The sequence below is a fragment of the Hylaeus anthracinus genome, unplaced genomic scaffold, assembly GCF_026225885.1.
Source record: "Hylaeus anthracinus isolate JK02 unplaced genomic scaffold, UHH_iyHylAnth1.0_haploid 5, whole genome shotgun sequence".
NCBI lineage: Eukaryota > Metazoa > Arthropoda > Insecta > Hymenoptera > Colletidae > Hylaeus > Hylaeus anthracinus.
The window spans coordinates 14263670-14280289 of NW_026535322.1; positions in this window are offsets into that span (position 1 = coordinate 14263670).

The following is a 16620-nucleotide window of genomic DNA, read 5'->3' on the forward strand; positions in this document are numbered from 1 at the left end:
AGCTCCGCCTATATGGGGTGCTTGGGTCCGGTGGATTAAAGACCCACTTTACGCACTTCAATAACGCGTATTCTTCGATTTTGTCTCGATCTATGTCCGCGATCACTTCTTTGAGCTCTTTATCCGTGCCGTGAAAGTTAGTAACGTTGTCGCTATAGATAACTAGCGGTGTTCCTCTTCGCGCGGCGAGTCTCTGAATGGTCATTATTGCCGAACTTGCATTTAAAGTGTGCGCGAGCTCCAAATGAATTGCTCTAGTCGTGAGACACGTAAATAATACTCCCCATCGTTTTTTCCTACGACGCCCGATTTTCACGTTCATCGCCCCGAAATAGTCAACCCCGCAATGGCTAAACGGCCGTTGCCCATAGGCTACGCGTCCCGACGGTAACGCGGACATAAGAGGATTCTGCGGGTTGCCCCTTCGTATACGACTCACGATACATCGACTTATAAGAGAGCGCAGGGTGCGCCGCAGCCCGATGATACAATATTTTTGTCTCAGTTCATTCACTACTGTGTCGTTGCTGGCGTGATAGTACCGACGGTGATATTCGGCTATTATTAATTTAGTTGCGTGATGTCTACTTTCAAGAATTATTGATTGATTCTGAAATTTCTCAAGCGAGATTGTCGTCACGCATCCGTTGGCCTTTAAGATTTGATATTCAACTATAAATGGGTTTAAATTGGCTATTTTACTTCCTTTACCGATGCTATTCCCCGTTTTCAACGCATTTATCTCCGCCCCGAAATACTCGTTTTGAATTACCCAGTACCAATACTGCTCGCTCGCTCGTACTAATTCTAACGGTTCCTTCACCCGAGCTTCTCCCTTCCAATGGTCGAAAATCGCGCGTATCCGTCGAGCGACAATAATCAATCCGCGCCAGCCTAATATCCTTATTGGTAATGAAAATTCTAATTTTATTGCCGACGCGGTGTAAACAAACGCCTTCCGCCGCACCAAATCATCTACAGCCGATTTTTTCTTTGTAATCAAACACATTTCTATGGGCTATTCAGATTCCGGTTTTCGCAAGAACTCCGAACCCTCGAACCACCGTGGATTGACAAAATCGGAGTTATTCTCAAAACGCGTCGCATCGTCTGCGGGATTCTGACCTGACGGTACTCATCGCCACTCTGCCGTTCGAGTGTTTTCTCCTATTTCCCCCAATCGATTCGCTACAAAAACCTGACGGATCCGTGGCTCTGATCTAATCCAGGGGATTACCATAGTCGAATCTGACCAGAACAGTCTCTGATTAATTTTGATTTCAAGCTCTTGCTCTATGAATTTCGCGAGTCTAGCTCCCGTCAAAGCTGTCTGTAGTTCGAGCCGCGGTATGGACAATGTCTTCAATGGTGCGACTCTACTTTTGGCCATAATCAACGAAACGTGAAATGTGTCTTTCTTATTTTGGTCTTCAAAGCGCAAATAAGCCGCCGCCGCGTAGGCCGTCATACTCGCGTCGCAAAAAACGTGAAGCTGAGCTTCCGGATTATACGAGCTTATCGACGCGTAGCATGTCGGTATTCGACATTCTCTTACTTTATTAAGTATCGATACCCACTTTAGCCAACCTACAGATTCCTCATCCCGTAACTGATCATCCCAAGTGATGCCACTTCACCATATTTCTTGCATGATTATTTTTGATTTCAAAGTGAACGGAGCAAGGAGACCGAGTGGATCACCGACATGATGACTTGTAAAAATTCGCGTTTTGTCGGCTTTTTCTCAACTGTTAGAATCTCTGTTTGTATTTTTGCCAGATCCACGTTAAATTTTAAATGATCCGATTGCGTGTCTTAATAAATGCCAAGAACCCTTTCTCCCTCTCCGTCGCACAATCGCATATCACCTCTGCCTACCCGTTTTTCTTGACCGACAGATTCAGGTAGAACTTCCGGCTCATTGCTTGCCTAACCGTGCATTTCGAAATTCAGCACAGCTTTTGGCTCGATAGAAAGCTGTTCTCTCCACCTTTTGGGCGTAACCATTATGCAAAAAGCGTTGCATCTCGTTGTAATACAAACGCGCATATTCCAGATCGCGATCTAGCCTACGCTCTAACATATTTAACCTTTTCTGCGCGGTGAATAACCCGTTTACCTTCGGCGCGTCGTCCTCTTTCCACAGAAGGCCGATTTCCCAAATACTACCCTTGTAGAAACTCGTATCGTTTAGTATTTTAAACGCGCGATCGTAGTCACATTTAAGCGTCACGTTACCGCTTATTCCTACGTAGTCTAATTCAAAATAACTCTTGATTAATTCGTCTAGAGAAGTCTTTCTTATGATCGCTTCGCAATGCCGCAATTCGTTCGCATCCATATTTAACACCGCGTGCAAGGAATACGTGGGGTTGTCTACGAACCCATGTACAGCCCACCCAGAAGCGAACGCGAAATTGCAAAATCCGCATTTTCGAATTCGCACAATTCCCGCGTTACTATTAATTTCCAGTTATCTTGGCCTATCAATATTTTCGCATTCGCTCCGTGGCAAGGCTGCATTTCCACATCTTTGACAAGTTTATTGACACGCAAAACACTATCTCGGCTGATCGATGGGGAGGGAAGTTTCAAATTTCTCGTGATTATCGCGCCGCAAATATTGTATGTGCCAAAGACACCGATTACGTCGAGGGTTACTTTCTTACAATTCGGCATCAATATTTCGTTCTCGTTTATGCCTCTAATCGATAAATTTATTTGCGATCCTTCTACGCCTATGTCACGTGCTAACTTATCATCAATTAGCGTAACCGTGGAACCCTCATCTAGTAACACGAACGTGTCCGTCGATCGTTTCGGACCGCGAACGCGTACCGGAATAATTTTCAATAAAATATTCGGTTCTTCTAGTCAACTTTTCGCATTGCTGTTGTCTTCGTTCTCGTTATTATCGTGCGCGACATAAACTTGACGCGAAGCCCCGTTTCTGCCCGCCGCAGTTTCGCGCGACTTTTCTTTGGTTCCCGCCTCCGCGTCCGCATGTTTATGGAGAAGACTATGGTGTCGTCGTTGGCAGAATGGGCACTCTACACCCCTGCACTCATTTCTCCTGTGGCCGGGTTTTAAGCAGCCGAAACACAAATTATGTTTCTTTACTAACTCCCAGCGCCTAGTCACTGGTTCCCGTGCGAGAAACAAACATTTCGGCGGCGCGTGATTGTCCTTTTTACAAATTACGCAATTGCGCGATGTACTTGCCTTCCAATCTGTCCGCCTAATGCGTTCGTTATCCGGTTTCGTAACACACACCACCGCCGCACAGTGGGACAAAACGGCTCTCAGCGATCAAAAATCTGTAACTTTAGTTCTACTGGAGATATTTTAATGATATTTGGAGATATTGATATTTGGACATTATGGCCTTTAAGTTATATTAATATAAAATATATTAATCTAGAGAGTGACGAAATATTTACATATAAAGAACAGTGTGTTGAATATCTTAGCTATATGTTATATACTTTGTGTTCACATCAAATATGTTAATAAATATGAAAGAAAAGAATTCGGTTACTTAAAAATGAATACACACATGTTTTAATAGTGGAAATAGGTTAATCAGTAGGTGACTGTCTTTTCTTTTCCGTACCTCAGATGTTTCACTCGATACAGTTAACAATGCACATTTCCACACCCATACCATGAGAAAAAGAATAACGAATAAAACACCACGTGTCTCTCTGCTTTTAATTTTATTATGTTTTCCGAGAAGAAACTAATTGCAATTGGTATACTCATTACCACGACGAAACTAAACAGATATGAACGTTACCTTTAGTTTTTTAATTGTAATGGATAAAATTCAATCTTGTAGTTGGAAATAGAAGTGAATGCTAAGTAAAAAATTATTAGGGTATATGGGATTAAAACTTGTTAAATAATAACACTTAAAAAAAAGAAAGTACACCGAATTAAAATTTTAACTTTACCTAAGTTTTTGAAAACGATTCCCGTACATTCCCGAGATATCATTAGTATCATATAAAAGGGAGAACCTTTCTCTTTCAGAAGCAAAAAGAATTAGCTGCTACTTCCTGCTACTTTTAAAGAAAACAGCAATTAAAGTAAACTCTGCCTCACGTGACCGCTACACTCGGTCGGTACTACAGCGAGTTTCCAGTAGTGACCGTAACGGTTACGCAATGTAGAGTTTACTTTAATCGCTGTTTTCTTTAAAAGTAGCAGGAAGTAGCAGCTAATTATTTTTGCTTCTGAAAGAGAAAGGTTCAGCCTTTCATGTGGTACTGATTATACCCCGGGACTCAACGGGACTCACCTTTAAAAACTTATGTAAAGTTAAAATTTTAATACGCTATACTTCATTTTATTTAAATGTTATTATTGAACAAGTTGTTAACATTTTGACTTGTTTTATGCACTGAATACAATCTATACTAATCTAGCAAACTTGATGATTCATTGGAATTTTGTCTTTCCAAGCAAAGTTTTTCAGAATCATTTCAGAATATTTTCTCCGCTACGATTCGCTTATTTCCGAAATGCAACTCGAGCGTTCGTATAATCGCGTCCGTGTCGCGGCTGCTAGCGAGCAGCATTTTTACCGCGTCGCGCGCTTCGCCTCTTAAGGAATCAAACAGCCGTGTTATATTTTCGCGATCAGTATATCCGCCTGATTCAGAAGATAACAAATACGCTTCTTTAAAATGGTGCCATTCTAGCGGATCTCCCGAGAAACTCGGCAAGTTTTTCGCAGTCGTTAATCGGCTCACTAAATGCGAACTTCCCCCTCCTCCGAGCGACGCTTCGCGTACCGCGGTTAATGTTCTCTCGATCGCTGCGGATAATCGATCAGCCGGATCAACACAATATTCCTCACTTACATTTTGCGGGCGCCTTGCTGGTAACGCGGTACTGTTGATCCACCGACGCATCGTCCCGCTGCCACCGGCTGCCTGGAAATCCTCTGCCTCGCTCTCGAAGTCCATGCCGTCGTCCGCTGCAGGCCGTGCGGCGGTTTCCACCGTCGCCTCTCGTTGTTCCGTCTCGCGTTTGTTGTCTCCGGAAAGCTCACGTTGTCGCTGGTTGCTCGTAGGCCTGGTTGTAATTCGCCCTTGTTGGCCGGCGAGAACGGGCCGGAGCACCTCCTCCGAAGGCGCCACCACGGCCGCTGCAGCCAACACCGTACCTTGGTCACGCCGTTGTCTTTGACCTAGTCGGCCACCCCCGCTTGGCTGCTGGCCGCGGCATCTCCAGCTGTGTTGCGTGTCGTTTTCCACGAACCATTTCCTGTACTCTCAACTATGTGTGTATCACTGACGTTCACACAACACAATAATGTTTAAAGATTCTCGCACACTTATCATTCTTAACCGTTACCTTTATCCGGTATATTATTCCCGGGTTTCGGCACCAAATTGTTCTTCGACGGTTTTACGATTATTTCTAGCGATCTCGTCTAATGGCTAACATGCTAATGCTTACTCTCCGTCTTCGCCGCTTTATAATATTCATCCCCTTCTGACTCTTCCACCAAAGTTCGCCGACTCATTGCGGCAATTAGTAAACCCATCTAACAATAAGATTCGACAAAGATCAAACGGTGCGTTGCATTCGGGCGCTTATGATCTCGCAGACAGCCTTCCGGTCGCGGTACGAGTTACCCCCTCCACGCCCGGTTCTTACCTCTCCCGAGCAGCATGGGCTCTCAGTGCTATGGTAAGGAGTCACCACTCCCGGTCAGTTGTTAGCTGCCGCTGTTACAACAACATTTGCCGCTCCCGAGCAGTTTTGTACTCTCGGTGCTACGGCAAATTACGGCCACGGGTTTCCCCGTGCACGTAAAGGCTTCTAGTCATGGGCGAACCCATGAACTACTGACTCTGACCGTCAGCGCCCGAAATCGCCTACTTCCCCATTGGAAGTATCGTTAATGCACTAAATGATACATTGAATAATATGGTATTAAATGGTATCCTCTGTAACCTCCTTTTTTCAATGCTTTATTGTTTTCTATTACATTCTGTCCGTAATATTATTAAATAATAACTAATCTTCGCTGTGTTGTCTCTAATACAGAATTTCAAAAATCTCTCTCTCTCGCACTCTCAAAACATTCTCAAGTATTTCTTTGGCGTTCCTAGTTTCTACCCCAATCCAAGCCTCAATTGCGTATTCAGAACGAATATAATCGTACTGAATCTTTTTTAAATATTACGAATATATTTTCGGTTTAGTTAAAAAGTATGATGTATGCATATAACTGCAATTATAACAAATTAGTTAATTAACGTGCACGATAATTAGTTTAAGATAAATTGATCGATTTTATAAACTTTTTTCGATTGTATAAATTTACTTTCTTCTTTTGAACTTCATAAGAACTTTCTTTATTGGTGATTTTAGTTTTAAAACGAGTGTTTTACACCTAAGTAATGCTTCTTTTTTCTGGAAACAAAATTATCAATTTGTTTGAATAATCGATTGCAAAATTTTGACATTTGAATTCTTCATTCCTGTACAATTTAAATTTGACGCATTTGTAGTTTCTTGAATTGCCGCTAAGGGGAGATAGTGAGACACTAACGATAACGATAACGATAACGATGAATTGTGGGGATTGGTTTACTAATGATAGTATGCGTGATAGACCTATAACTTCTGATACTTGTTTGATTTATTTAATACTATAATAATACTAGTTTTGCAGGTATTAACTTCGCACGTAACGGCTCGTAAAATGGAGCGTCTCTGGTCTGTTAACGCTATCACGTGAACTTAGCTTCATGGCATATAGCGCCACAACGCGGAATAGCTTAAACACTACCGCATGTAGTATATATTTATATTCAAATTAGGAGCGGAATTCAAATGGATTAACGCATTGAATCAACGAACCGCCACGTACATTGTTAAAACATTCGACGTGAGTGATCAAGCGTGGGAAAGTCGAAAGTCAGTAGAGAAAAGGAAACGTTCGCTGAAAATACTTGATAGATTCATTATAGGTCGTGTCGAATCGCCGTTTCCGTTGGAATGCATTTCTTTAGAATTCGAGTCGAGTTAGGTTTTGTTCCAACTCGTAAGATCCTTGAAAATAACAGACTCGCGCTGTACCTCGGTTCCTTAATTTCTAAATTTTCTTAAGGGTTGCTGTGTCTCGGTGGCGCGTTTTCTCTTTCTCTAGGCCTCCGCGCTTTCCCTCTTCACATGTAGCCCTGGACAAACATGGCCGCGCGACTCCCACCTCCACCCGACTCGGGGCTGGATCCGAGATCGATGAAGATCGCCGATAGAAGGAGTAGGGCGCAACCCCTGATTGAACCAGGACAACCCGAAGGGAGGATCGGGAATCTTCCGAAGGGAGAGAAGCAGCAGATCGAGCGAAGATTTTTCCAGAGAGATCAATCGTAATCGAACCTCTGGGAACGAACTACGAAACGATTTTTAAACCAAACGAGTCGACTGAATAAACGTCTTTGCTTTTCCTAAAAGTATTTCAAATTTTTATTTCACGCGCCTCTCCGGGCAGAGCGGTTCAGCGCTCCACGGGCACCTTACCCACGTCAAAAAATTCCCTATCACCGCACGACGCGTTCCGCAACATATTTTTGGTGACAGCGGTAGGATATTTCAAATAAATTTGATTCACAAACGTAGTTGGAGTGATTGTGACAGACTTTTGAATTTTCTAAATAACTGCCGGCTTGCGAGTTCGCGCTTTAATAACAATCGAAGGTTTTACGAATTGTTTTATTGAACATTTGCAATATAAAGTGGACATCAGAATCAGTGCATCCTCTCTCTCTTGGGTTTTCGCACGGTTTCCCCAAGAGCAAGGGTAAATACCGGAGACGGGTATTCGGCAGCCGTGCTAGCTACCATCGTAATCACATGCACCCTAACCACATCATCATCGGGCCTTCCTGCTGACCTTGATTAAGGGGTGACCACCGCTGAACGAGACACAAGGGAAACTTCATGCAACAGGGGCATCGTCGACCTCGAGACCCGAAGGACCTTCCTTGTCCAGGACGGAGACCAGCCAGCTCAAGGTCCGACGACGACCAAAATAGGAGCAGCTGCTGTGAAGAGAAACGAACACGCGAGCGTTAAAACGACCTTATAGTAGACCTTAGCCAATCGTCAACAAAATTTGTAAGTCCAGACTGTTAAAAATTATTTTGTTACAATCTTTATTAGTTGCCAGGCCAAAATGCCGCCATTCTTGAGAAAATTTATAAAGACCAAGAAGTGCCGCAAACCTAGCTGCGTGGTGGTGTCGAGTTTTTTTTATAGAGGACATAATAGTAGAATCTCCCAGCATAGGATCTTCCTCTTCTTCTGTTTATAGTAATATACCTCGAATAAGCGAGTCTTCCGTAATTTCTGGTCTGCCTGCGCTACAAAGACGGCGAGCCTACTCCTCCCGAAGGTATGTAGTATTTTCGGGATCTTATTCGCTTCAACCCCAATTGAATGATCCCATCCTAACTCAAATGCGACCCTCGCAGCAAACCGCTCCATGTGACCTGATTAACAATGCAATTTCAATGCCAATCGAACTCCCGAGAACCGCACCGCGTATTTCGTATGATCAAATAGTAAATATAATACCTCATTTTGAGGGAAAATCATCTGAAGTAGGAAATTTCATTGCTCAATGTAGACTTGCCAATTCTATCGTAGGAGCTGAACATAAAGATTATTTGCTTACTGTAGCACGAGGTCGAATACAATACCGCGTTTATGACAGCATAGTAGGCGAGGATAGGCCGGAAAATATTGAAGAATTGATTGCTTTAATAAAATCCGCGTATGCTCAATATTTTGATCTAAGTGCTGTTCAGGACGAATTAAAGGCTATTCAACGTGTCGACCGCAAGACAATAAATGAATTCGGACTTAGAGTACAGAACATCTTAAGTTTTGGTATTCGAGAACCACGCAAAAATTACAATTCCGAGGAATTTGTAGGGATTAGAGCTATTCTCACCGAAAACGCGATACAGGGATTTTTAAGAGGGCTACGTTATAATATTATTGCAGGAATAGCTTCGAGAGACGATATAAAATATTTGAGATCACTCATTGCCCTAGCTTCTAAAATAGAACGCAATATAGGTCCCATAGAACCACCGAAAAACAAAATCCCTTTCTACGTTAACCCTAGGATTTTACCCATGGAAACGCACGAGTTTAAATGTTTCATTTGCGAGAAATCCGGCCATATCGCTGCAACCTGTCGATCGAGACCGATCCATCAATTCAATGGGTCAAATAATAGCTATACCGTTAGATATCGAAAATGCGGGAAAGCAGGTCATACGGATAAGCAGTGTCGTCGAAACGATAATGTCCGCGCCCGATAGAACCCGCGACCTCTAATACCGTTAGCCTCCGAAAATAGTGGGAATAATCCTTTAAACTCCAGAGGGGCTCCGCTGCTAGGCGCGATACGGAGAGAACCCCTAATTTCCCGCGTCGAATCCACTGCGTCTGCTATGAAACCGGTTTAAATAGCGCCGTGCAATCACCAGCTATTTTCTTAACACACGACTATTTTCACCAGGGCCTCGCTGAATTTTTGGTAGACATAGGTTCACAGCTTAACCTAATAAAACAAAGCGAATTAAAATCAGATCTACTAGTTGATATTGAAATAATTTATCATCTAACCGGCATTGGTTCAGTAATCATGGCGAAGTAATCATCTTCATTTGCAACACTCCCATACATTTTCAAGTGGTCGATAACGACTTTCCAATTAAGGAAGCCGGCATTTTAGGAGTCGCGTTCCTACAAAAACAACAGGCAACCCTTAAATTTAAAGAGAATTTTCCATGTATTCTGTCTTTCGAAAAAAAGAATTTGTTTGCGTCCACCTTTTCATCACACGTCTTACCCCCGCGAACCAAAGTTTTGATCTCGGTCCCCGCTGGGAATAATAATGAGTGGAACTACGTTAAACGGATTGATGCCGGATCTGGCATTTTCGTAGGTGATATTCTGGCCAGCCAACAAAATGGCCTGATCAAACTATATGCAATTAATACAACTTGCGACCACGTTACTATTACAATTCCCCCTGTCGATTTAGAGGAATTTGATTCGCGACCTCCTGCACCCCGTTCTTCTCGTACAGGAAATCCGGCCGCGGACAAATCGGAGGATCACGCTCGAAGGCTCAGTGAAATTCTTAGGTTTCTTGAATTAGGTCACCTTTATGAAACCGGAAAAAGTAGTATTTTAGTAATCATCAACGAGTTTCCGTATCAGTTCCATTTACCTAGTGATAGATTAAAGGCAGGTAATGTTCCCCATCATGCCATTAACACAATTGACGAATTACCTATAAACACGAAGCAATATAGATTTCCCCCGGTCCACAAAAACGAGATAGAAACCCAAGTAAGTAACGTCATTAATTGAGAGCGAAATAATTCAGCCATCGATGTCCCCTTATAATTCTCCTTTATGGATTGTCCCAAAAAAAACCCGATTCATCTGGGAAGCCTCGATGGCGTATGGTTATTGACTATCGCAGGTTAAACGAAAAAACCGTGGCGGATGCCTACCCCCTTCCTAATATTATGGAAATATTAGATCAGTTAGGCAGAGCTAAGTACTTCAGTACGTTAGATCTAGCATCCGGATTTCATCAAATTCCCCTAGATCCTGCATCTAAGCCCAAAACGGCTTGTCAAATCGGATGCCATTTGGTTTGAAGAATGCCCCAGCTAGCTTTCAACGGGTCATGGATCTGGCATTATCCGGTTTGCAAGGCACAGAGTTATTTGTTTATATGGACGATATAGTTATTTATGCGTCCTCTTTTTCAGAACACGCACGCAAATTAAGGACCCTTTTGGCACGTTTGCAAAACGCTGGTCTAACTTTACAACCAGAAAAGTGCCATTTCTTACAGAAAGAAATTGCGTACTATGGCTAAAATTGCTAAACCGCTAACGAAGCTCTTAAAGAAAGACGTACCTTTTCGTTGGACCTCGGATGTCCAAACTTCTTTCGAAATTTTAAGAGACGCTATTTGTTCAGAACACCTGCTGCAATTTCCCAACTTTTCACAACCATTTTTTGTTACCACCGACGCCTCCGACATTGCGGTGGGTGCCATCTTGAGCCAGGGACTAGTAGGAAAAGATCTCCCTATCGCATACGCCTCTAGAACCTTGAACGAGGCTGAAATAAATTATTCTACCATAGAAAAGGAACTTCTGGCGGTCTTATTTGGAGTAGAACATTTCCGACCTTACCTGTACGGCCGACAATTTACATTGGTCACTGACCATCGACCTCTAGTATGGCTACATAATGTCAAAGATCCCACTTCTAAAATAATGAGATGGCGAATCAGATTAAATAAATATGATTATAATATAATATACAGGCCTGGAAAAGTTAATGCAAACGCCGACGCACTTTCGCGCAATCCCGCTGGTCCCGTGGCAAACCCCAATTCCCAATTGCCACCTACCCAACCCGACACGGATTCCAATCTTGATCCGAGGCGTCTGGAAAGGGTGCTCGTCTACGCAGTCGAAGCACCAGTTGTAGACTCCGAAATGGACGGGATAGATGAAGTATTATGCGCCGAAAATGATAGTCTTATCGCCTCTGTGTTCCTAGCGCGCAGGAAAACAGTGGTAGAATTAAACGAGGTCACCTATAGAGTCCGAGAAATATCCGAAAAGTCATTTACATTAGTGAACAGTTCGCGAGAATTTCATAAAGGAACGCCCCAATTGAACACCCCAGAGTCTCCTCGACTCAGTCCATCGTTGGCTAACGGGTGTATAATCCAACCCCAGGAACCCGCTTCGTGGGCTGTGAGAGGGAATCTGTGCTCGATGTGCATCTTGTGTCGTCTCAGGGGAGAGGGGCGCCCCGTGTGTGCATGGAAATCCCATCCGGTCAAGGGAACCGGGTGGAAGGCTGTCTCGATCAAGGGAATCGTGGTTGGCAGGGGAAAGTATGAATGTTAGCGACCAAGACTGCACAGGGGAATCCAGTGGAGTGACCTCGCTGAGAAATTCTGTAGATTTTAAAGAACCACTAGTACAAGACATTAATAATGGAAATAGAATCAATATTGGAAAAAGAACTTTGCCTACTAACTTCGACGTAAATCGATCAACGGCATCTCGTCCCTTATCCCCCACCATATTTCACAAAAAGGATCACCTCTTCGTATAGCGAGATAATTTCGCCCACTTTACCTCCTTAAATCGCAGCGACACCTCTCAAACCACTGAGGGCCCACTAGGCCAAATTGGATTTTCAATGGAGCAGATACAGCAATACCAGGCCAATGTTGGTGATGCTATGGCTTTCCCCAACCACAAATATTCCATTTTCTTCTTGTTCTACAAGATCGAACTCCAAGACGAATTTAACCTTGATCATATCAAATCTTCGTTAAAATCACTTAAAGTCCTCCTAGACTCTTTGAATTCGAAAACCTTCAGCATATTAATAGACTTGGATAAGTTCAATTCTTCCGAACAAAACAACATATTGCATCTGCTTAGGGAGATTTTTAATGATCCACTATATGTAATTACAGTGTGCAGTAAAGAAATTATAATTCCGCTCGAGGAGGGATGCCCCCAAATCATTAAAGAACATCACGAATCGGTAATTGGAGGCCACAGAGGCTCCTTTAAACTTCGCCAGCTTATCCAAGAACGTTTATATTTGCCAGGCATGGCAAAAGAAATTATTGAATTTGTTCGATCCTGTCCCACCTGCAATGGTAATACACATACAGTCAAATATTAAAAACAAACCAATTGCAAGTGTACAATTCGATTTAAAAGTTCGGTATCAAATTTGAAACTTAGGGCATTTAAGGGTTAATATCAGGCATTTTTATTACTGGTATTTTTACGTTGTAACACATGAAATGCCTCATTTTGTATTGGCAAATTTTTTATCCACTTTCTCGAAAAATATTTCTATCCTTCAGATCTTTGACGCATTAATGCAATGTTTAGAGTCTCCTTCATTTTAATTTTCAAACATTTACATATTGTTACTCATTTTCTTATGCATGTAAGTTGTACATTTTAACGATTCTCATGTTAAAGTTAGATTCAAATTTATTATGATAAATTGTCATTGAAATTTTTTAACGATTACGTTTTTGAAGGTAGGAAACGTGTAATTTCTTCATTAAATGTACAGATTTCGATATCTCCTATCTTGATCAGTAACGTTTAATATAAAGAAAAAGTTATATTTGCTTAAAGTTTTCATTATAAATCAGACGTTTCATGTGCTACAACCTCACACTGGTATTAACGCGTGCTGTTTTACCGACCCGCTTGTTCGCTGGCTCGAGCCTCCTGGCTTACGCCTATGCTCTGAGCACGCGCTCCTCGGGCGCTGTGATTGGTCAGTGTTTTTCGTTAATAATTCAAAAACGAAGCCCCATCCAACATTTTTGCAAAGGAAATTGTTGTTCAGAATCGTCTCAGCTACCCCCCGTTTGCGGCTCCTCCCCGACTTTTTGGACACCCTGTAGATATAAACCGTTTTCGCGGATCTACAGGGTGTCCAAAAAGTCGGGGAGGAGCCGGAAACGGGGGGTAGTTGAGACGATTCTGAACAACAATTTCCTTTGCAAAAATGTCTGATGGGGCTTCGTTAAGGAGATATTAAGAGAAAACCCCGACCAATCAGAGCGCGCGTAGACCGTTCGAGCGGCCGCGGTAGCGAAGGCTACGCGTTAGGCGGCAGCGTCAATGTCCTACGATGCACGACGAGTCACTTGTTCGCGTACAAGCGCGGATCCCCCGAACAGTCGACCCCCGCATCGCCAGTGCGTCAATACCATGCAACTTAATGGTAACTTCTACTTTCAATACATACAACCGCGACAACACAACACTTCACAATTGTAATTAGCATAGTTATTTTGAATATATTATCTTTTGTTTAAACTTACAAATTTCCGAAATCAATTACCAAACCTTCACGATATAATAAGCAAACCCAGCCTGTGTAAAGATCCTACAACATAATAACTTTGCCGCTCGAGTTATTATTAGATTAAATAATAAGTTGCGAGGCTTTATTCGCGACGCGTAATATACATCAACGATACGATTCAAACTCTGTGTATTCAACCCGAACTCCAAATCTAACCTCTTCTGCGGTTATCCTTCACTGGGAGATACCGATTCCTGCAACTATCTGACTTAGCGTCAGAGTCGTCTGCATTCTCTAATAGATCCTCAGTCTTCGGCACCATTGATACACACTAATTAATCGTATTGCTCGAATTCTCAAATCTAACCCACTCGCTGGGCTCACACGCGGGTCGCTATCGCCCTGGCTCGTAACAACATGGTCAAAACGACCATCAGGAGCGATGAAATGTGACGGCGTTGACACAACATGCCGAGTAACCTTCGACTGTTGATAATCGATGCAGTTTTTGTACCAGAGAGCGATGTCGCGGTGCATGTCTGGTCACACAGCGCTAACGCACCATGCGGTCGGTGATTTTTGCGCTTGGATGAGCTGGGCGATGAAAGATATTAAAAACTGTGTAACGAAGGGAAGCTGGGATATAAGGTCGAATAACCTCGCCAGAAATCTCGCAAAAAATCGTGGTGTGATTAGCACCCCACTGGATAGCCTTCATTTTTAATGGGAAATCAGGACTCTGGCGGATTAGCTGTAGCTGCTAATCAGCCTCCTGCATTTCTGCTAGCTAATTGAGTTCAATCTCCAATGGCAGAGAGAATCAACACGCGAGAGGGAATCCGCGACGACATTATTGATACCAGCAACATGCTCTATTCGAGTGGAAAACTGAGCAATGAAAGATAATTGGCGAATTTGCCTAGGTGATGCTTTCTCCGATTTCTGAGCCAACGCGTAAATTAGAGGCTTATGGTCCGTGATTATTTTAAAATCACGACCCTCAACCAAATGTCAAAAATATTTTATTGCTTATATGCACTATAGTTCCTTTGAGCAGGTGATAACTTTTTGGGAAAAAATGCGAGAGGCTCCCATACCTTCGCTACCGACATCCGCTGAAGAGCAGCGCCCATGCAAAAATCAGATGCAGAGTTTGAATGCCACCTCTGCTTCAGGCGACCAAGAAATCTCACGCTTGTCATTTTTACGCGAATCTACTAGGTATGCATTGAGCGGGGCCTGCGAACTCGCCGAAAGACGGAGACATCGGCGATAAAAATTTACCATACCTAGAAAACGGCGCAATTAAGCCACAGTTCGAGGTTTCGGAAATTCAGTGATCGCAGCAACCTTTTGCCCAGTGGGGCGAATCCCTTGGCCACTTACTAAGTACCCCAGAAACTCAAGTTCGCGGACGCCGAACACTCACTTATCGACATTAAGGCGAAGGTGAAACTCTTGCAACCTCTGGAAAACAGTCCGCAGGTGAGCGAAATGCTCTTTGAGAGAAGATGACGCGATCAAAATATCGTCAATATAAACAAATACGAAGTCTAAGTCACCTAAGGCACGGTTAATATATCTCTGAAAACTCTGGCTAGCGTTCTTTAAACCAAATGTCATAAATCGGTATTCAAACAGCCCAAACGGCGTGATAACCGCTGTTTTCTCAATGTCCTCCGGAGCCATTGGAATCTGGTTATACGCTTTATGTAAATTTAGGGAGATAAATATACTCTTGCCGTAAAGGTTAATCGAACAGTCATGTAAATGTGGAGTTGGATATTTATCCGGGATAGTAACCGAATTTAATTTCCGGTAATCACCACAAATGCGCTTTTTTAGGCACCATATGTATCGGACGGGCTTCAAATTCCCGCCTCGATCAGCGCTCTGAACTTAGCCTTGGCAGCTTTAAGCTTTTCCGGATTTAACCGCCGTGGCCGTTCCGCCACGGGAGGACCTGTCGTTATTATGTGATGAAACACCTCACATTTAACGGACGGAGTAATCTGAGACGTACCTGTGATTTCCGGAAACTCTGCAAGAACCTACGTAAACGCGGAATTCTCTTTATAAACATGTGCCGCGCAGACAGAAACTGGTTTAACCACTGCACACGTGTATACGTTTGTCGTGGTATCAACTATTCTACACCTCTTGAGGTCGACCAGTGACTCGTAATGTCTTAACAAATCAGCACCGACAATAGCATACTGTACCGCTGCAATAATAAAATTCCACCGGATTGAACGCCTTAATCCCAAATCTAACACGCGAAGCGATTCCCCATAAGTTTTGATTTGGGAATTATTAGGCGCAAAAAACTTAAGGCTCGATGCTTTTTCCTTTATCTTGGGATCCGCCGGAAGCAACGAAACTCCTGCCCCAGTGTCTATTAAAAACGACTGACCAATCGCGCGATCGCGGACGTGAAGACGATTCTCCTTAATGGACCCTTCGCTGACAGTCTCCACACAGGAAGGCTTCGCCAGTTTTTTGATTTCCACCAACCGTATTGCGCACACCATTCGCAGCACGACAACGGATTTTGCGAAAATTTCCTGTGTGCAAAGCATAGCCCGGACTTGTCTCTACTCTTAGACCGTTCGCGTTTAGTATTGCCCAAGCGTGACTTCGAACGATGTTTATGCGGTCCGAGTAAATTGTCGAACCGCTTCGTCAAAG